This window comes from Onychostoma macrolepis, chromosome 15 (assembly GCF_012432095.1).
Source record: "Onychostoma macrolepis isolate SWU-2019 chromosome 15, ASM1243209v1, whole genome shotgun sequence".
Taxonomy (NCBI): Eukaryota; Metazoa; Chordata; class Actinopteri; order Cypriniformes; family Cyprinidae; genus Onychostoma; species Onychostoma macrolepis.
In genome coordinates this window covers 26,988,885-27,010,271 of record NC_081169.1, presented here as the reverse complement: position 1 = coordinate 27,010,271, position 21,387 = coordinate 26,988,885, and the positions used below count along the sequence as shown (strand labels likewise).

The following is a 21,387-nucleotide window of genomic DNA, read 5'->3' as shown; positions in this document are numbered from 1 at the left end:
TTTTGTCAAGACTCAGAGGTGGCATTAATGCATCTCATAATAACAATGTTATGAGATTAATGTTTTAAATATATAAATTTCAGTGAATTAAATGAATCAATTTATACTTTAAAAATGAAACGGAAACTGCCAGTAGGTGGCATCAAGTCACTGTCTTTGTCACTGAATCATTCATTCAATCGATTCGTTCAAACGGCTGATTCATTTAGTTAACGAAGCAAGTGACTCTCTTTATGAATGGGTCATTGAATCATTGACTCACTAGATTTGTTCAAAAGCAAAGATTCATTCATAAACGAAACAGCGTCAGCTGTGTCAAAGACTTGCGCAGAGGCTCAGCTGTGACTTTGTTTTTTAACTATATTTTTGTTGACGAAATAGAGAAAAATCTAGTGTTCCTAAAATGTAAGTCACTTAATATTAACTTTTGTATAAAATCAAAAATGTATGAACTGTTGTATATTTCACATTTGCAAACTCTCTACAATCATTAAAAAGCTGTTACCCTCCGTTCATCGCTATCTCACAAACTTCCATTTTAATGAATGAAGCTCTCTACACTGCACACTGAATATACCATTTACATCGTCTCTACACTTTGTTCGTTACAATGAATGACAACAACTGCAGTCTGCCTTCACGGTCTGTGCTGTGAGGAGCAGCACGCGCAGCGATAGAGGAGCATTTCTATTGGCTGCAGTCTGCAGGTATTAAATGGCAAAAGACTGCATTGTGCAGCGAACCATAAACACAGCGCTACGTTTATATGCAGAACTGGGATCGCTTTCGTCGTCTTTTGAATGAATAAAATGTAGAAATCACTTTAATTTTCAAATAAACCTAACCAGTTGGAAATGAAACGCTGTCCACCCTCGAAATTCAGTCCCCGTACTCCGTCCCCTGCAAACCCCATTTCCAGCCCTGGTCAGTATATGGATGCGTACGTTTATTTACGCTTTGATTTGAATGGAAACAGTGTATCCATGCCTTACTGATGACAGAGAATAGTACGCACTTTGCGTTCATCGGATGCTCTCCAAAATGGCGCTACGCTGACACAGAGAGAAAGAGAGGAGACGAATTGTTGAATAAATGTAGTTATTTTTATTTTCTTTGCGTACAAAAAGTATTCTCGTCGCTTCATAAAATTCAGATTGAACCACTGATGGCAGATGGACTATTTTTTTTTAATAGTTTTCTGTGCCTTGACAGTGTTATTTACTTGGCAGTCAATGGGACAGTCATCTCACAGAACACCTCCCGGTTTTCATCCAAAATATCTTAAATTGTGTTCCGAAGACGAACAAAGTTTTTACGGGTTTGGAACAACATGAGTGTAAGTGATTAATGACAAAATTTTCATTTTGGGGTGGAGTAACCCTTTAACCTCCACTCCAGTTGTTCCAGCCCCGCCCCTTTCTTTTTTTTCTTTTTCAGACACAGAGCACACACCCATTTTGTGTAGGCACTGAAAACCAGGAGGTATTTAAGGGAAATTATACTTATTTCCCCACTACACACTCAACCCAGAACCTTCAAGATAGATCAGTGTCGCTGTTCTTTGGGGCAAAGCTGTAAAGCAAATAATATTTGTGTGGTATTTCCATCAAAGCAGGTAAGGACTTAATGAGATCTTAAGATAATAGCTTTGTTGTTTTCTGCTTTTAAAAAGAACACATGCAATTATTCATTTGTGCTAATGTGTGTACAGAGATTTTGTACTCCTGTAACTAAAATTTTGTTTTGTACTTGCTAAACCATCATTTGATTTATAGATATATTTTTTCAAAAAACATAAGTATTGTTGAAATGGATACATTTTACTTGGTTACAAAGTATACTATAAAAACCATACTTTTTACTCTCTACAGTTTCATTTAAAGTACAAGCATGTTTCAGTGATGATCATGACTAAAATGACTATTCTGGACTAAATACGTTTTATTGACAGCATTTGTCTGCTATTAGCATAGAACAGAATTTATTTCCACAGTTTAAAAAAATGTGATTAAATAGGTTGTTACAATTATTCGTGGAAAATTTTCGCTCAAATAAATGTTTAGTTAAGTACCTGGACTTTGTAAAATCTTAATAGAGTGTCCACACTTTCACTTTCTCAATATTTACACTCCTGTTCACTGTGTATGGCCGCAATAGAAATAAATCAACCAAAATTGCTAAATTGAACTAAACTGAAAGTACAACTATATAGTAAATATGCAAAAGAGAACGTGTCTTTTTAGATATTTTTTTTAGGTGTCTTTTTGAGTGTTTACTATTGTCCTTTTACATTATTGACACTAGGGGTGTCCCCGACTAAGGATTTTCATAGTCGAATCGGAATGTTTGATTCTTGCCGATAGTCGAATCATATGTTTGGGGGCAGGTTCAAAATACATTACCAAGAGACAGTCATAAATACTGACGTTAACACACAGGGAAAATGTGTAACGGACGCCTCGCAGATACAAATGGGGTAAATAATGTTTTATGAACCCTATTCACAACATTTTTTACAATAGTGCTAATGTTCTGCATTTCTAGCTGAGTGAAGTTAGAATAAAGCATATGATAGCAGGTTTTTAATCAATGGGATTTAAACTCCTTTATCTCATATAGAATACGCTTCGTTATTTATAAAACATAACTTTAATATTACGACTTATAGGCTATCTGCACAACCCCCCCGAATGCATGAACGTGTCTGCGCGGCTCTGAATGAACTCCTTTTGTGGACGAGTTCTTCACGCAACAACGTGCAGAAACACTGTTACTAAACTTTAAAAATTCACACCGTTTTATTATAATAGTGTTCTCATTATAATGTTATGTTGGTTGGATTTATTCACGCACGTTAAAATATTTATTTAGAGCTTCTTTCTTTTCAGATTATTATTTACAGCTAATACTGTACATAATAGGCTAGTTTATATTAAAGGTGCCATATAATGCATTGATACAATATTTTAAATTGTTCTCTGATATCTACATAGAATGTATGTGGCTTAGGCAAGGGCAAAAATTCTCCAGAAATGGTTTTACATGTTCATTTACAACCCTAGGATTTGTCCCTAGAATGAAATGGTCTGTTATTACCTTATTTGGAAGGGTCATGAATAATAATGTTGAACTTTGCTCTGATTGGCTGTTTCACAGTGCAGCTAATTTCAGAATATTTCAATACTTTTCTATATGCAGGGCATTGAAACTGCTTTCCAATGCACAATCGCTTTTTAGTTTCACTTTCACTTTCGAGTTTTGCGATCACACGTACTCTGTTTATACTACAGAGCAGCAGTACTTACCACACATTTTACAAGATCAGATCTTGTCAGTGGTGCTCAGGATCTGTAAATAATTTGCCATCATCCTCAGGCATCTCTCCTTACTCTGTTTATGTGGTAAGTGAAATCTTATGTACTGTAATGTAACAGGCTACTGCTAGCAAGAAGCTAACCATGTCCCTTTAGTGGCTCGCGTTATTTTATTTAAACGCGTTATTTGCTTTCCGCGCCTTTCTGAATACAGACACCAACCCATCCCTGCACTTCACATCCCCTGCACAGCCTGGAACATAACATTCATTTCCATGATCTGCCATTTTCTCTGTTGTCCTCGCTTGTTTCTTCACAATACCTGCAGAACTTCTGATGATTCGGCTGGTGGCTGGCCTAGAACATGGGCGGGTATATGCAAATGTTGGGGTGTACATATTAGTGATCCCGACAGTAACGTCATAGTTAGTGTTATGTTCTGATTCGCCTATTTTTCAGTGGTCTTTTGCATTCACGAGATTTACATAAGAAGGAGGAAACAATGGTGTTTGAGGTTCACGGTATGTCATTTCCATTTACATAACTGTTATTATTCAACTATGCCAAAGTAAATACAGTTTTCCATTCTATGGCACCTTTAACTTATTTAGAGAAAACCGGTGGTTCTATGTGAAATCAGACATTTAGTCTGACATTAAATCGACTGTGAGATTGGGAGTCGAATCAGGCTCCTCCTATCGAAGCATTGAATCGTCAACTATTCGGGGCCACCCCTAATTGACACACTATTTCCCTATTTGATACTGTAAAGCTGCTTTGACACAATCTGTATTGTTAAAAGCGCTATATAAATAAAGGTGACTGACTGACTGGACAGGTAGACTACCTATAGATTGTCCATCCATTTTCCTATTGTAAAGTGAAATGCTGTAAGACATTTGACAAATAACATGTTTCTTTGGCTGGCAAAACAGCGAGGCTGAGAATCTGTTCATCTTTGAGAAGACTGCAAAGAAATGGCTAAATCTGCAGAGAGTCAGTATGAGGATCAGTTCATGTGTTCAGTCTGTTTGGATCGGCTGAAGGAGCCGGTGACGATTGCCTGTGGACACAGTTACTGTATGAGCTGTATTACTGACTGCTGGGAGCAGAAGGAGCAGGAGCCGCCGTACCACTGTCCCCAATGCAGAGAGAGCTTCAGTCACAGACCTCTACTGAAGAAGAACACTCTGATAGCTGAGATGATGGAGACGCTGCAGAAGACGTCTCTACAAACGGCTGCTGTGGAGTGTGATGTTTGCACTACAGAGAAGAACAGAGCTGTAAAGTCCTGTCTGCAGTGCTTGGCCTCCTTCTGTCAAACTCACCTGCAGCTTCACTATCAATCTCCTGCGTTTATGAAGCACAAACTAGTGGAAGCCTCCAGACACATTCAGGAGAACATCTGCCTCAATCATAAAAAACCTCTAGATATTTTTGTCAGGATGACAGTAAATACGTTTGTTACTTGTGTATGATTGACAGTCATAAAAACCACAGTGTGGTGTCTGTGGATTCAGAATGGACTAGTAAAAAGGTATATATTTATCTGTCTAAAAAATATACAAATATTGTAATATTGTAAGGAAAGGTGTTACGTCTATTGTTGCCTGTTTTTTCATTTTTTTTAATGTTAACATCCTCAGAAAGAGTTAAAGGAGATAACAGTGACATGTCAGAAGCTGATCGAGGAGAGAGAGAGGGTCAGAAAGATCTCAGTGAAGCTGTGAAGCTCCTTAAAGTACGTTTCTTTAAGTGTTCTTTTGGTTTCTTAAAAGGATAGTTCACCCAAAAATGAAAATTTGATGTTTATCTGCTTGCCCCCAGGGCATCCAAGATGTAGGTGACTTTGTTTCTTCAGTAGACCACAAACGAAGATGTTTAACTCAAACCGTTGCAGTCTGTCAGTCCTATAATGCCAGTCAATGGGCACAGAATCTTTGAGAGAAAAAAAAATATGCACAGACAAATCCAAATTAAACCCTGCGGCTCGTGACGATACATTGATGTCCTAAGACATGAAACGATCGGTTTGTGTGAGAAACTGAACAGCATTTATATCATTTTTACCTCTGATACAGGCAATGTCCAGCTGTCCTGAGCTCATCCACAACATCCGGCGCGTGACGCGTCAACGGCTCTGGAACATAGATATATATATACATAGATATATACGTAGATCCTTATGTATCGCAGCCCATAGAAACAGTCGCTAATGAGGCATCTATGTATATATATCTATGTGCCAGGGCGGATGTTGTGACAGTCGAACATCGAGGTTTATCAGAGGTAAAAAATTATATAGCCTAAATACTGTTCAGTTTCTCGCACAAACCGATCGTTTCGTGTCTTAGGACATCAATGTATCGTCACAAGCTGCAGGGTTTAATTTGGATTTTTCTTTTCTCTCAAAGATTGTGTGCCCATTGACTGGCATTATGTGACTGACAGACTACAATGGTTTGAGTTAAAAATCTTCGTTTGAGTTCTACTAAAGAAACAAAGTCACCTACATCTTGGATGCCCTGGGGGTAAGCAGATAAACATTACATTTTCATTTTTGGGTGAAAAATCCCTTTAAAGACTGAAGTTTATTCACACACATATTTTAAATTCAATAAAGGTAAATGGTAACCACCTGCTTTCAAAGTGCCTTTTTGGAGCTGGACATACATTAGTTTACTATTTGACTACACTGGAACCGAAACATCTTGCATTTTGACTGGGGATTTGAGGATTTATGAAAAAATGAATTTCAAATATAAATTGCATTATTTTGGCTGTTGTGCTAAATTGAGTCACAACAATGATCTGCATGATCACAGATTTCTGTCTCCAACAGAGTTCAGCACAAGAGGCCGTGGAGAACACTGAGAAGATCTTCGCTGAGCTCATCTGCTCTCTGGAGAAGAAACGCTCTGAGATTAAAGAACAGATCAGAGTTCAGGAGAAGACTGAGATAGATCGAGCAGAGAAACTTCACAGACATCTGGATCAAGAGCTGACTGAACTCAGAAGAAGACAAACAGAGATCGAGAAACTTCTGATTACTGATGATCAGATCCATTGTCTGAAGGTAATGATGCAGAAATGTTGAGAATCTATAAATGAAACACTTTAATCCTAATTTTATGGTTTGGAAAAGATCTTTTGTGCTTCACAAATTTAGTCTGCATTATTTATCTAATTTCAGAGCTGTCAGTCTGTGAGTGTTTTACCCACATTTGAAGACGTTCCCAGCTTCACTCAACACACTCATCTGTCTTTTAAAGACATTTCAATCTCAGCATTCAGAGAGGTTTTGGAGGACGTCTGTCAACAGCAAACAGCCAGAATATCTCGAGAAGGTCTCAATTTTTTAAAATCAGTATTCAAAATAAATGTTTGTAAAGTTGTGTTGCTTCATTTATAACATTTTTTATTTAATTTATAAATGAAGTATTTGATTATGTTTCTTACCTTGTCTTTAGTGTCCAATGTCCATGTTGCAGAGTCTCCAGAACCTAAAACTCCAAATGAGTTTTTGCAATGTAAGTTTTATGTCATATTTTTTCCTTTTTCCTCAAACAGTTACTGAATGAAAGCTAATGAAATCTGTTAACTATTTCTATTTCTATGTGTTAAGAATTATAAAATATAAGTATATATTTATTGTTATCATAATTATTATGTGAGATTTTGAGTAGAGGGGTGGCAGTACTTTGAATTTGAATATTTATTTGTCCCTCCATTTTCATCAGATTTGTGTGAACTTCAGCTGGATCCAAACACTGCACACAAACACATCAGCCTCTCAGAAGAGAACAGAAAAGCATCATATTCAAATGAAGTCCAGCAATATCCTGATCACCCAGAAAGATTTAATGGATATTGGAATATTCTGTGTAGAGAGGGTTTGTGTGGTCACTGTTACTGGGAGGTTGAGTGCAGTGGAAACAACTGGTCTGTGGCAGTTTCCAACAGAAAAAATTATGATTGCAGACTGGGGTTTAATAATAAGTCCTGGAGACTGACATGCTGTCAGCCAAATTTCTATTTCAGACATGATAAACAGCAAGTCCATATTCGTCATGTCCGCTCCTCTAGAATAGGAGTGTATCTGGATCACAGAGCAGGAACTCTGTCCTTCTACAGCGTCTCTGACACAATGACTCTACTACACAGAGCCCAGACCTCATTCACTGAACCCCTCTACCCTGCATTTGGGTTTGTGGAAGGTTCAACTGTCAGGATCATACAGCAAGATGTCCTAAACTGTTTAAAGATAAAAGTACTCAAAGCATTTATGGATGTCTACATCATGTCGCGATCCATAGGAGGAGGATGAATCAACTCCAGAGTAAGGTTAAAAGTAGCCTAATGTTAGTGTGACCTATTAACTACGTACTGCCGTCTTTTTAGGCAAGTACCAGATATGGGTAAAATATTTTTAATTTGTATTTAACCTGCTTATAATTAAAAAAAAAAACATTGTGTCGCTGACATACAGTGCCGTTGCACTACAGGCAACCCAAATTCAAATCCCGGCTCGAGCACCTTTCCTTTCAAAGAACATTTGCATTATCAAAGAACATCCTGACTTTAGTCTAGCCTGTGTTTAAGCACGCTTTAAAAAAAAAAACTCCTGTTCGAATCAGAGAACCTGTCTATACACTTTGATGAATGAATCACTTACTTACAACGTACATACATCTGCACTTTGTTGTCTATGATGAGAGAAATCGCTAGAGTGCAGAATTTAGTCAGCGAGCGCGCACACTGAATAAAACTCTGGTGTTTCAGCGATGACTCAGATGAACACTTCTGATTGGCCATTGCATTCATAATCTTACCAGAATCATGTGTGATTTTCTATTCGCAACAGCCGTAATGGATTTTGTTTAATTGTGCAGGGGCATTTTTTCCCAAGTCTGTTAATTTCTGACCCATGGCCAGGGGAAAGATAAGCCTTGCCCAGCCTGACACCCAGGGGCGCTGTGAGGGAGGGGGACGTTTAGGACGATTCCAAGGGCCCTGATGAGAGAGGGGGCCAGACGTAATCTAGGTTCGAAAACATTTTTTTATGCTGGTTGAAAGTCTCCTCACATGCTGATAGCAGTCACTAAGTTAATTGGTTTAAATTTCATGTTCAATTTCAATATCATCTGTGGAAGTCATAGGACCATAAACTATTCATCCATTCATCGTCCGAGGGCTATGATAGTCTGTCTTACTTGCCTGTTAATGTATGTATTTGCTTACCTTTGCATATTCCCTGTTCGCGCAGACATGATACGTTATCAGGGCGTTCCATTACGCTACTGCAGACCAAGCGAGAACGGAATGCGTTATTATTGTAATTATGTGCTTTGTACTGTAACTGTAATTTTTTTCATACTATGGAATTTCTTCATTCAAACGATTCAAAAACGTTTATTGTCATATGCACAGTGAGGAAAAGCAAGTTTCCCTGTACAATTAAATTCTTTCTTTGCAGTCCACACTGAATGCCAAGACAAGTGCAAATTATGTAAAAATAAAAACAGACATACACCTAAATAGAATAAGAATAAATAGAAAAATACACATAAATAAGAAAAGAAAACAGTAGTGCAGTAGTCTGTAACAATTGAGTGCAACTACATAATAACAATAGCAGCTTTAACATTAATAATGTGCAAATCAAGATGAAGATACTTGATATGAAATAGCAGCAGTAACATTAGCAATGTGCAAAATTTTAGCTGTAGCAGTTTAGTCCACATATTCTATGAGATATGTGAGACTAGTCTGTGTTCACTGGCTACCCGTTTAACAGTCTAATGGCTGAGGGAAGAAGGAGTTCCTTAATCTGAAGTCTACATTTCACACTCCTGTACCTCCGTCCTGAGGGTAGGAGTGTGAACAGTCCATGTTGTGGGTGGGTGGGGTCCTTAAGGATGGAGGCAGCTCTCCTGTGAACTCTGCGATGGTAAATGGTCTGCAGGGAGGGCAGTGGAGTCCTGATGATCTTCTCAGCAGTCTTCACCACTCTCTGCAGACGTTTGCGGTCCTCACTGTAATGCTGCCATACCACACGGTGATGCAGCTGGTCAGAACGCTCTCAACAACACAGCTGTAGAAGTTGCTGAGGATCTTAGGTGACATGCCAAACTTCCTCAGCCTCCTTAGGAAGTACAGCCGCTGTTGTGCTTTCTTAACCAGCTGGGTGGTGTTGAGTGTCCAGGTGAGGTCCTCGCTGATGTGGACCCCCAAGTATTTAAAGCTGCTCATCCTCTCCACTTCAAGATCTCGGATAAACAGTGGCTGGTGAGTTCTCCTCTCCTTCCTCATGTCCACTATCATCTCCTTTGTCTTGTCCGTGTTGAGGGCGAGGTTGTTGTCCTCACACCATGTCATAAGTCTGGCCACCTCCTTCCTGTAGGCTGCTTCATCTCCACCAGTGATCCGTCCTATCACTGCAGTGTCGTCAGCGAACTTCACAATGATGTTGTCCTTGTGGAAGGCGACGCAGTCATGTGTGAACAGTGTGTAGAGGATGGGACTGAGAACACACCCTGTGGGGTGCCAATGTTTGTTATGATGGTGTCTGAGGTCCTATTTCCAATCCTGACAGACTGCGGTCTACCAGTCAGGAAATCTAGGAGCCAGTCGCAGAGTGTGGGGTGTAGTCCAAGTGCAAGCAGTTTGTGGGTGAGTTTATGGGGGATGACCGTGTTGAAAGCAGAACTGTAGTCAATAAAGAGCATCCTGATGTAAGTGTCTTTATCTTCCAGGTGAGAGAGGGAAATATGGAGAGCAGCAGCAATGGCGTCTGAGGTGGACCTGTTGGTCCGGTATGCATACTGCAGGGGGTCCAAAGTGTCTGGCACGCTGCTCTGAATTTGGGCCAGCACCACTCTCTCAAAACACTTTACGATGATTGAAGTGAGTGCTACTGGCCTGTAGTCATTCAGACAGTTGAGGTTTTGAAGCAGGTTGGGACGGTGCTTTGACTGAGGGAGATGTTAAAGATGCACGTGAGTACGTCGACCAGCTCTGTAGCACAAGCTCTGAGGGCCCGCCCAGGTATGTTGTCTGGCCCTGCTGCCTTACGGGGGTTGATCTTCCTCAGTGCTTTGTGTACCACAGCTGATGAGACGGTAGGAGGGGGGAGGGGGGGTTGGGTGGTCTGAGTGTGTGTGTGCCTCCTCTCTGTGTTGACGTTGGAGGTCTCGAAGCGGGCATAGAATATGTTGAGGTCATCCGGCAGGCTGTCTGAGGGACTGATATTAGTGTTTGTGGTGGTCTTGTAGTCAGTAATGTGCTGCAGGCCTTGCCACATCCGTCCGGCGTCGGCAGTAGAGTAGAAACTGTCCAGCTTCTCTTTGTACTGCCTCTTAGCCACTGTAACGGCTCTTCTCAACCCATACTTTGCAGCTTTGTACTCAGTCTTGTTGCCTGATGTAAATGCAAGAGATCGAGCACGTAGCATGTGGCGTACCTGGGTGTTTATCCAGGGCTTCTGATTGGGGAACTTCTTGACTTGTATGGTAGGTATGATGTTATCAACACAAGTGCTAATGTACCCAGTCACATACTCAGCATAATCCTGTACGCTGACAGAAGAGTCCTCCAAAGTGGCTGCAGCTTTAAACACATCCCAGTCTGTCAGAGCAAAACAGTCCTGTAAGATGCCCTCAGTCTGAGGGGTCCAGAGTTTAACCTGTTTGGTGATGGGGTTTGTTTGTTTTAGTCTTTGTCTGTAGGCCGGGTACAAGAACAAAGAGATGTGGTCTGACTGTCCAAAGTGGGGGCGGGGTGCAGCCCTATACGCACCGCGTATGTTGCTGTAAACATTGTCCAATGTGTTGTTTTCGCGGGTGGGAATGTCCACATGTTGGTGATATTTGGGAAGTACAGCCCGTAAATTGCACTGATTAAAGTCGCCAGCGGCGATAAAAACAGCATCAGGGTGAGCCGTTTCTAGCGCGCTGAAAACGTTGTAGAGCTTGCCGAGCGCGGCTGTGGAGTTAGCTCGCGGAGGGATGTAAACAGCAGCTATAAACACAGCAGTGAATTCCCTCGGTAGATAATAGGGACGGCATTTCAGCAGTAAAAACTCCACATCTGGCGAGCAGTGCTTATAAACAGTCTGTATATCTCCACACCACGAGTTGTTGATAAACACACACACACCTCCCCCTTTAGCCTTACCGGAGGCTGTGGTCCGGTCTCCTCGATGTAATGAATGAGTCTGTAGTTGAACAGAGGATTCCGGGGCTTTCTCTGAGAGCCAGGTCTCGGTGAAAATCAGAGCGCAGCATTATTCATAATATCTTCCTTTGTTTTCGATAAATAGCGGAGTCATGCTGTGTGATTTTTGTTGTGTTGGGTTCATCTGTCAGGATCATAGAGCAGAGAGAAGTTAAAAAAGACCAATTATAAAACAGAATTTATACCATTACCTGAATTATATATATATATATATATATATATATAGAAAGAGAGAGAGAGTACAGGGTACATTTAATTTACATTTACATTTAGTCATTTAGTAGATGCTTTTATCCAAAGCTACTTACAAATGAGAAACCACTTTTCACTGAATCTCACCTCAACACATTTATTAAATCTAGTTTGAGTGACGAAAGGAGTTCAAGCATAGTTCTGGCAGACCACGGCATGCCTGCTGCATCAGCTGACTCTCAGCTGATAGTAACTTCTCCCACAACAATTAATAAGATATATAAGTTCATCCGTACTCACACTTGCCATAGTCTGTCGCACAGACATGCGCTTACCCTCCTCCATCCCCAACTCCTCCTTATGCAGATACATGATCACTTACCTGCTTGCCCAGAGAGATATATCATCTGTCCAGCTCATTGCTAAATTGTCCAAATTTATTCACAGTACTATATTACTCTACTTGGAATATACAACTGTTGCATGTAAAATATCTGGCAATTGCTTAGGCTTCAGGGGGGTTCAAACCTCAGCGAGGTATGCCTGTGGATAGCTCAGAACTGAACCCTTCAGAGTGAAGCCTGCTGCCAAATATAAAGTACAATATTCTGACTCGAACAGAGTGGTCCTGACTGAAGTAGTTATGCTCTCATTAATCTTGGTTTAATAATCTTATAACATTTCTGAGATTTATTCCAACAGGTTAAATTATCAATTTTTTTTTTTTGTCATAAGATAACAGTGATCTGTATATCAATTTTATATTTGATATTAAAGGTTTTTATGTATTTTTTTGAAGGAAATTTGTAGACAAAGCAATTCATTTAGATTTGAATGGTGGTTGGTTTTATTTTGAAGTGACATGTTATTGTGATACCTGCCCATCATTATTGGTGTAGAAGACCTACAGTGGCATGATGTTACTGGTGTTTTTATTATTTAATTTTAGAATGATTATAATTCGTGAAATCATTATTTAATTCTTTAAACTGGATGCACATTTTAAACATCTTTATTATTTATCATAACAAGCAGGACAATTAAGTTCAGTCATTTTAATCTCAATTCATAGTATTATGACATCTCTTCAGCTAAAAATACCGGCATATGTATATTTTAGATATAGGCTATAACTGTATAGTTTTATTCAGATGTGTTTCTTTCACTGGGATTTTGCCATTTAGTTTGTTATTATTCAGTGATTTAACTAAATTGTCAAAATACATAGATGTACATATAATATTTAATTTAGTATTCTACATTAAATAATCAAAAATGATATCGGATATTTTACATATTTAGCAAAAAAAATGTCAGCAGTGGGGTAAGATAAGCCCCTCTCATAATTTTCAATTTGTAGTACTGAAAAGTGTAATTGTGCAAGTTTTATATTAAATAATGTTCACTAGTCGATCATATGGGGAAAATAAACGTTTTATTTAATTCTCTTTCTGTCATTATTTCATTCTCTCTCTCTCCCTCTCCCTCTCATTCACATGCTTATTTTATTATTTACGTACTAACCAGGAAGTATTTGAAAACAAGAGAAACCGAACTTATTGCACAGTAGCCTACACGTGTGATTCAACGTCTGTTATAGATCCGCACCGCTGTTCTTTGGGGCAAAGCTGCAAAGCAGAAAATATTTGAGCTGTATTTCTGTTGAGGTAAGGGTCTTGATAAAATCCAAAGGTAACGGCTGTGTTATGTTGTCTGCTTTTAAAAACAAATGGCATACAATTATGTTTATTGACCCGTGAACATCACAAATGTCTAAACATTTCTGTATGTACATTTCACAACACATCAGCGTGTTGAAACTGTGTATGCATGTTCATGACCCTAAATGAGAAAAAGTCACAAAATTAAAAAAATAAAAATAAAAAAATCACATTTTTACCATCTGTGGCTGACAAAATATTTTTCTGTATTTAATTAAGTGTGGAAAAGCCTTTTTAGCTTCATAGGACAGTAAAAAAAAAAAAAAAAAAAAAAAAAGCAAAATATAACCAATAAATGTTATTATTTTGGTTGTTGCCTTAGGCTTAGAACATTACAATAGGCAGGTCAAATTGACCCAGGAACAGCACGAACATAACAAAAACTTTGTGTACATTTCAACACATCAGCGTGTTGAAACTTTGCATGCATGTTCATGACCCTAAATGAAAAAAAGTCACAAAACTTCAAGAAAAAAACAAAACAAAACATAAGTTAACTGATATTTCCGACAACTCAAAAATCAAATCGGGTCAAATTGAGATATATCGAGCAGAGAAACTTAACAAACAGCTGGATCAAGAGCTGACTGAACTCAGAAAAAGACAAACAGAGATTGAGAAACTTCTGATTACTGATGATCAGGTAAATTTTCTGAAGGTAATGATGTAATGTTAATAATCTATAAAATGAAATGCTTCTAAACTATTTGTCTCATTTCAGAGCTGTCAGTCTGTGTGTGTTTTACCCACATTTGAAGACGTTCCCAGCTTCACTCAACACACTCATCTGTCTTTTAAAGACATTTCAATATCAGAATTCAGAGAGGTTTTGGAGGACGTCTGTCAACAGCAAACAGCCAGAATATCTCGAGAAGGTCTGAATATTTTGATATATTTGTATTGTCAGTGATAACACTGCCCTGCATCATATTTTCTGAAATCCAATACTTCTTTTTCACTAATTTTGTGTTTTTCTTGAGCAGGTCACAGTTTCTCAAACAATATAATGCATTTCGTAGAATTTGTTTTCTTTCAACAACCATTTGTAAGGTGAAGAAGTCTAATCCCTTAATCACCAGAAGAAGAAAAACACCACAAAGACATGATTCCCGTCTTCCTCTGAGCAGTTTACAGCTATTAACTCAATTCTCAGCCCATATTCACATGTATAAATTATTCTGAAGACATTATTATTTATGCCTAATCCTGATCTTAAAGTTAGAACTATGGGCAGTGACAAAGGAAAATACAAAACGAGCCAGATGTTTCCTGTTACATCTACATCTGTGAGGATTTGGCTACATTCAAGCAGTGAAAATGACAGATTTAAAAAAAATCTTATTTATTTATAAACTTGTTTTCATGTAAAGTTCTTTGACGTTAAAACAGAGTATTTGAACATATTTTCCACTCCTTTGCAGATTGTAAGTTAAATTATACATTAAACTTTTGACTGCTTTTAAGTGCATTTACGGTCTTTCTTGTTTTGTGAAAAACTGGACATGATGGATAGTTTTTATTGATATTTCTTAACCCGGCATCATTAAATTAGGAAATAATTGGCCTTTTTTTTTTTTGCAAATCAACTGATTTTTTAAGATGCATGGCTGTGTAATGAGAGGATTAAACCAACAAGTTAATAATAGGTTTGTTTCTTGCTGTCTCTTTAGTGTCATATGTTGATGTTGCAAAGCCTCTGGAACCAAAGACTCCAGATGATTTTTGGCAGTGTAAGTAGAGCAAACTCTCATTCATTGATATCAGTAAATATCAGTGGATATGATCTATTACAATGTGACCATTTTGGAAACAATGTGTATTTTGTTCAATATTATTATTATTTTTTATTTTTTTTTGTCCATTCCTCCTCTGCAGATTTCTGTAAACTTCACCTGGACCTAAACACTGCACACAGAACCCTCAAACTGTCAGAAGACAACAGGAAAATATAATTTTCATTTAAAGTCCAGCAATATCCTGATCACCCAGAGCGATTTGATCAGTTTAATTACATCATGTGTAGAGAGGGTTTGTACGGCCGCTGTTACTGGGAGGTTGAGTGCAGTGGGGAAGACTGGGCTGTAGCAGTTTGTTACAAAAGAATTGATCGTAAAGGAGACGGTGATGAATGTAAACTTGGCTTGAACAGAATATCCTGGAGACTGAGCCGCTATCAGCATGCTAACTATTTCACTCATGACAACAAGCAAGCCTCAGTCCCTGCTGTCCCCTCCTCTAGAATAGGAGTGTATCTGGATCACAGAGCAGGAACTCTGTCCTTCTACAGCGTCTCTGACACAATGACTCTACTACACAGAGTCCAGACCACATTCACTGAACCCCTCTACCCTGCATTTGTTGTTGGAAATGCTTCTTCATCAGTCAGGATCATAGAACAGAACAGAGGAGAGCTAAGACCGTTGATTAAGATCTAGACCCAGTTTCTGAATTCTTAAAGTTTTTATGTAAATAATGCATTTAAATCAAAATGTAGTTTGTAGTTTGACTGAACAAAGGGCATGAAAGTTCTTATTAAACAATGAAGAGGCTTAAACAACACTCACTTCAAACTCTTAAATTAGACAGTTAAAAAAAAAGCTTACTAAATTTTCTGAAATCAGATGTTACTGTGTGTGTGTGTGTGTGTGTGTGTGTTTGTTATTTTGGCATCTGAAAGTGGTCTTCTTCAGCAAGGTTGTTATTTACAGCTCATAATAATCCACGTCTGAATCCACGATGCAGTTTATTATCAGCTGCAGAACCTGGTCAACTATGCCTGCGTCCCAATGTGCATACTATCCATCCTAATCCACGTGATATTAGTAATTTTCAATACTTTTTAGGGCAGATAGGGTGGATATGTGCACATTGGGACGCAGGGTATGTTAGTAGACAACAGGAAAATTGCTGTCAGAAGACAGGAAAATATCATTTTCATTTAAAGTCCAGCGATATTCTGATCACCCAGAGCGATTTGATCAGTTTCATTACATCATGTATAGAGATGGTTTGTGCGGTCGCTGTTACTGGGAGGTTGAGTACAGTGGGGAAGACTGGGCTGTAGCAGTTTGTTACAAAAGTAGCAAATATATCAAATACGCCCAGTGGGAATTGTTTTTTGTTTTTGTTTTTTTTTAATATAGAAAAGTTAAAAATAAGGGAGAAATACGAGAAAATATTTAAACGGGATGATAGCGGATAGAATTGTAAAATACGGGAGAATCAAGGGGAAAAACCGAAGACAGGTCTGTTATTAGACGCATTATTCAAATGTTGAAAAATATAGTATGTGTCACGAATCTGGTCTGTACTTCCATTCACTCACCACCAGAGGTCACTCACTCACCATCATCCGTCACACAGATCACACAGCTGTCACATATTACAATTGCACTGATTGCACACACAGCTCTCACTAATCACACACTCTATTTCTACCCTGGACTTTCCTTCCGTCACTGCCGAGTATTGTATGCATTATCGCTGCCCTACAGAGCCCCGTTAGTTTTCCTAGTCTTTCCTAGTTTTCCAAGCCTAGCCTTGCCTTTGTCGGATTGTGTTTTCCCCTGCCTGGACTATCGCTGACATTTTGGATTACCTCTCCTGTCTCGCCCCTTTGGATACTGTTCGCCGATCGTCGACCCACGCTTGTCTCTGTTTACTCTTTGTCTCGCCCATGTTATACCTGTTTGCCACTGTTTGACCCTGCCTGTTATGACCACGTCTCTGCTTAATAAAAGTCTGCAGATGGATCCGCACGTCTCATGTCTCATCAGCTCCGTAACAGAATACTCGGCCGCACAAGGATCCAGCGGCTTTTCATGCGGATATTGGCCAGGTATGGACACTGCGAGACTTTTATTAACCCTCGAGCAGGGCTTGCGATCGCTGGAGGATTATATACAGGAGTACTTAGAGCTCGCATATTTTTCTGATCTGCCGGACTGTGTGCTCATTGATTTCTTTTGTGAGGGCATTAACCAGCCGCTCAAATCAGTATTAACCCTTGAAGGTCCCCGTTCATCTCTAGTGGATTTTATGGATTATGCTCTATTGACTGTGGGTTCATCGTTCACTGTGGGTGTCGCAGAGGAACGCAACACCGCACTCAATTGTGTGATCGCAACCGCGCAGGACAGCGGAGCCCGTTCACAAAATGGCGGCCATAACAACACCCCGTCATGTTCTCGCTGATCTTCAGGAGTCAAGCCAAGTCACAGCTGATCTTCATGAGCCAAGTCAAGTCACAGTTAATGTCAAAGAGCCAAGTCAAGTCACAGCTTCTCTTCGTGAGTCAAGCCAAGTCACCATTGATCGCCACGTCAAAGCTGATCTTCACAAGCTAAGTCAAGTCACCATTGATCGTCACAAATCAAGCCAAGTCAAAGCTGATCTTCACGAGTCAAGACCAGTCAAAGCTGATCTTCACAAGCTAAGTCAAGTCACCGTTGATATTCACAAATCAAGCCAAGTCAAAGCTGATCTTCACGAGTCAAGACAAGTCAAAGCTGATCTTCACAAGCTAAGTCAAGTCACCGTTGATCGTCACGAATCAAGCCAAGACACAGCTGATCTTCATGAGCTAAGTCAAGTCACCGTTGATCGTCACGAATCAAGCCAAGACACAGCTGATCTTCACAAGCTAAGTCAAGTCACTGTTGATGGTCACAAATCAAGCCAAGTCAAAGCTGATCTTCACGAGTCAAGACAAGTCAAAGCTGATCTTCACAAGCTAAGTCAAGTCACCGTTGATCGTCACGAATCAAGTCAAGTCAAAACTGATTTTCATGAGCTAAGTCAGTGGTTCCCAAACTTTTTCCTGCCGGGCCCCCCTTTTGCAGAATAAAAAAAATGAAGGCCCCCCCACCCCCACACATACACATAAACACACCTCCAGGAGGATTTGTTTGAAACCTTGTAATTCATTAATGGTAATTAACACACATTCAGTGTGTGACAACTTACTGAAAAAAAAAATTAATAAAAAAATAAATAAGGAACTAGTCACTTTTAGAGTAGAAGCATTACAAGTAAAGCATGCATCTTCAACATGTATTTATAATTATTATTATTTTTAACTATGTAACAGTATTCATTGTTTTCAACAGATTTTCTCAAACTGCAGTTCAAAAATGAACATTTTTGAACTGCAGGATTTAGACTTATTCTTACTAGTCCCACAGTCTTTTCAGTGACTGGGGTGGGCTTGCTTTGTGCTGCAGATCCTCTCAAATCGGGGATGCAGCTGTGAGACTGCCACTCTTAGCTCATTTTCAATGTCCAGCTTTGATCTGTATTTTGTCTTGATTGAGGCAACCGCAGAAAACCCTATCTCACATAAGTAGGATGTGGCAAAAGGAAGGAGTATTGCCAGGGCTCTCCTGCCCAGCAATGGGTAGTCCTTTTCCACTCCAATCCAAAATGCAGCCAAAGCCTTGGACTTAAACTGAAGCCTCGTTGTTGAATCAGAGGTGACATCAATGGCCAAAACCAAAACTGCTTTGTAATAATTATTTATTATTTTATTAAATAATATTAAGTCATTTTTGTAAGACTTTTTAATTTAACTCAATTTTAATGATACTGAATTTAAAAATCACAAGCCAATAAAATAACCATGTTTATTGAAAGTAACACAATACAATTGGACAGAAAATATAGCCTATTAATATTAAATATCAATCAATATATTATTTTTATTCAGTTCTATGAAACAGAATCGGATATAACTTTTTTTATAGTCCTACAAAGCTATTATTATCAGAGCATGTGAGCAGAGCATAGCATCACGAGAGGGTGGCGTTATTTTCCACCGTTGTACAGTACAGCTGTACTACAGCATGCTATCACAATAGCGCTATTGCAAAAAGGAACAAGTATACATAGAAATTTTCTGTCGGCGCGTTATTTGAGCGGTCTTTGCTTTGCGCACATTAATAGAGCGGAATATTCAGCGGAGTGTCACGACGGCAGTGATTAGAGAGAGAGAGAGAGAGAGAGAGTGCGCGCTGAATACTGCCGGGCGGCGCGGCAGATATTTTCGGCTCATTGGACCGTTTTTCTCTTTACGGTGCGTCCCTATAAATATCGTCTGACTGTATGTACACTAGCCATGCCGCGCCCCCCTTATCATAACTCCGCGCCCCCCCCTAGGGGTCGCGCCCCCCAATAGGTCGTCATCAACCGAGTCACGTCTCAACTGATCTCCCAGAATCTTGCCCCGTCTCAGCTGATCATCCAGAGTCACTTCACGTCTACGCTGACCTCCCAGAGTCACTTCACGTCTAAGCTGTCCGTCCAGAGTCACGTCACGTCTCCGCTGACCGTCCAGAGTCATGTCACGTCTGGGCTGACACACCCAGATCATCAAGGTCAGTCTTCCACTATCCCAGTTTGATGTCTAGTTTGAGGGATGTACCGCTGGTGTCTGCACGCACGACTGGTATCCCCAAACCAACTCACTCTAACCCTCCTGTTCTTATGCATATTCCCCTGTCTGAGGCACTTCCCCGGATGGGAATCGCTTTGTGTTGCGTTTGGGCTGCGTACACCACCGCAGAACTGCCCGAGGTGGTGGCACCCGCTGTAGCTTCTCCAGAGGTGGCAGTCCACGCTGCAGAACCTCAAGAAGCGGCGGGGCTCGCGTCGGCCCCTTGTATGGTGGTAGCGCCCAGTAATGTACTCTCAACCTGTTGTGTTGCGGTCGAAGAGACCGTTACTAAACTCTCCCTGTGTCCTGAGGTTACTGCTGTAGAACCTCCAGAGGTGGCGGCAGCTGCTGCAGAACCTCCAGAGGTGTCAGCGGTAGCCGTCAATGAACTCTCATTCTGTCCTGTCACGGCTATGGAGGCCGCCAATGAACTCTCGTTCTGTCCTGTCACGGGTATGGAGGCCGTCAATGAATTTTCTGTGTTCCCTGCCTCGTTCCTTGGGTCCGTGCATGTTCTCTCTCCTTGTTATGTCTCCGTTCTCCCTAGGTCCCAGGCTCTGCTGTGGGTTCCTGATCCGTCGTGGTGGGCTCCTGCTCTATCTGCTCCACCGTGGTGGTCTGCGGGTCTGTCTGCTCCGCTCTGGTGGTCTTCTGCTCCACCTGTTCCGTCTGCTCCGCTGTGGTGGTCCACTATCTGGCTCTGGTGGTCTTCTGCTCCACCCTGGTGGGCTCCGGCTCTAGCTGCGCCGCCGTGGTGGTCTGCTGTCTGGCCCTGGTGGGCTCCAGTCCCGTCTGCTCCGCCCTGGTGGGCTCCAGTCCCGTCTGCTCCGCACTGGTGGGCTTCAGTCCCGTCTGCTTCGCCCTGGTGGGCTCCAGTCCGTCCACTCTGCCCTGGCTTCCTGCTCTGCCGGCTCTGCCTTGGTCCCCGGTCACTCCGCTTCCACAGGGACCTGGCCCTCCATCCCTCCCCCTGTTCCTCCTCCGCTCCACCTCCCTCCTGGATTATAGACTGTGTGGAGCGTCTGGAAGCCGCTCTTTGGGGGGCTCTGTCACGAATCTGGTCTGTACTTCCATTCACTCACCACCAGAGGTCACTCACTCACCATCATCCATCACACAGATCACACAGCTGTCACATATTACAGTTGCACTGATTGCACACACAGCTCTCACTAATCACACACTCTATTTCTACCCTGGACTTTCCTTCCGTCACTGCCGAGTATTGTATGCATTATCGCTGCCCTACAGAGCCCTGTTAGTTTTCCTAGTCTTGTCTTGCCTCGCCTCGCCTGTAATAGTATGATTCTGAGCAAAGTACAGAGGGAAGAGCAACAAAACTGCAAAGTCACGGCCTCACAAACAATATGTTTATAATCTCCTTCACACACTTTATCTTTACTTTTGTGAAATGCACCGAAAACCAGGAAGTGTGTGGATTCAAGAGAAACGAAACCTATTTCCCTGCTACACAAGCCTCTGCTTAAGGATCCAC

At 40.6% G+C, this 21,387-nt stretch overlaps 1 pseudogene; it reads left to right on the top strand.

Moving 5' to 3' along the window:
• Positions 1-4,291: 4,291 nt before the first annotated feature.
• LOC131554232 (E3 ubiquitin/ISG15 ligase TRIM25-like) lies at positions 4,292-15,954 on the top strand (annotated as a pseudogene).
• Positions 15,955-21,387: the final 5,433 nt, after the last annotated feature.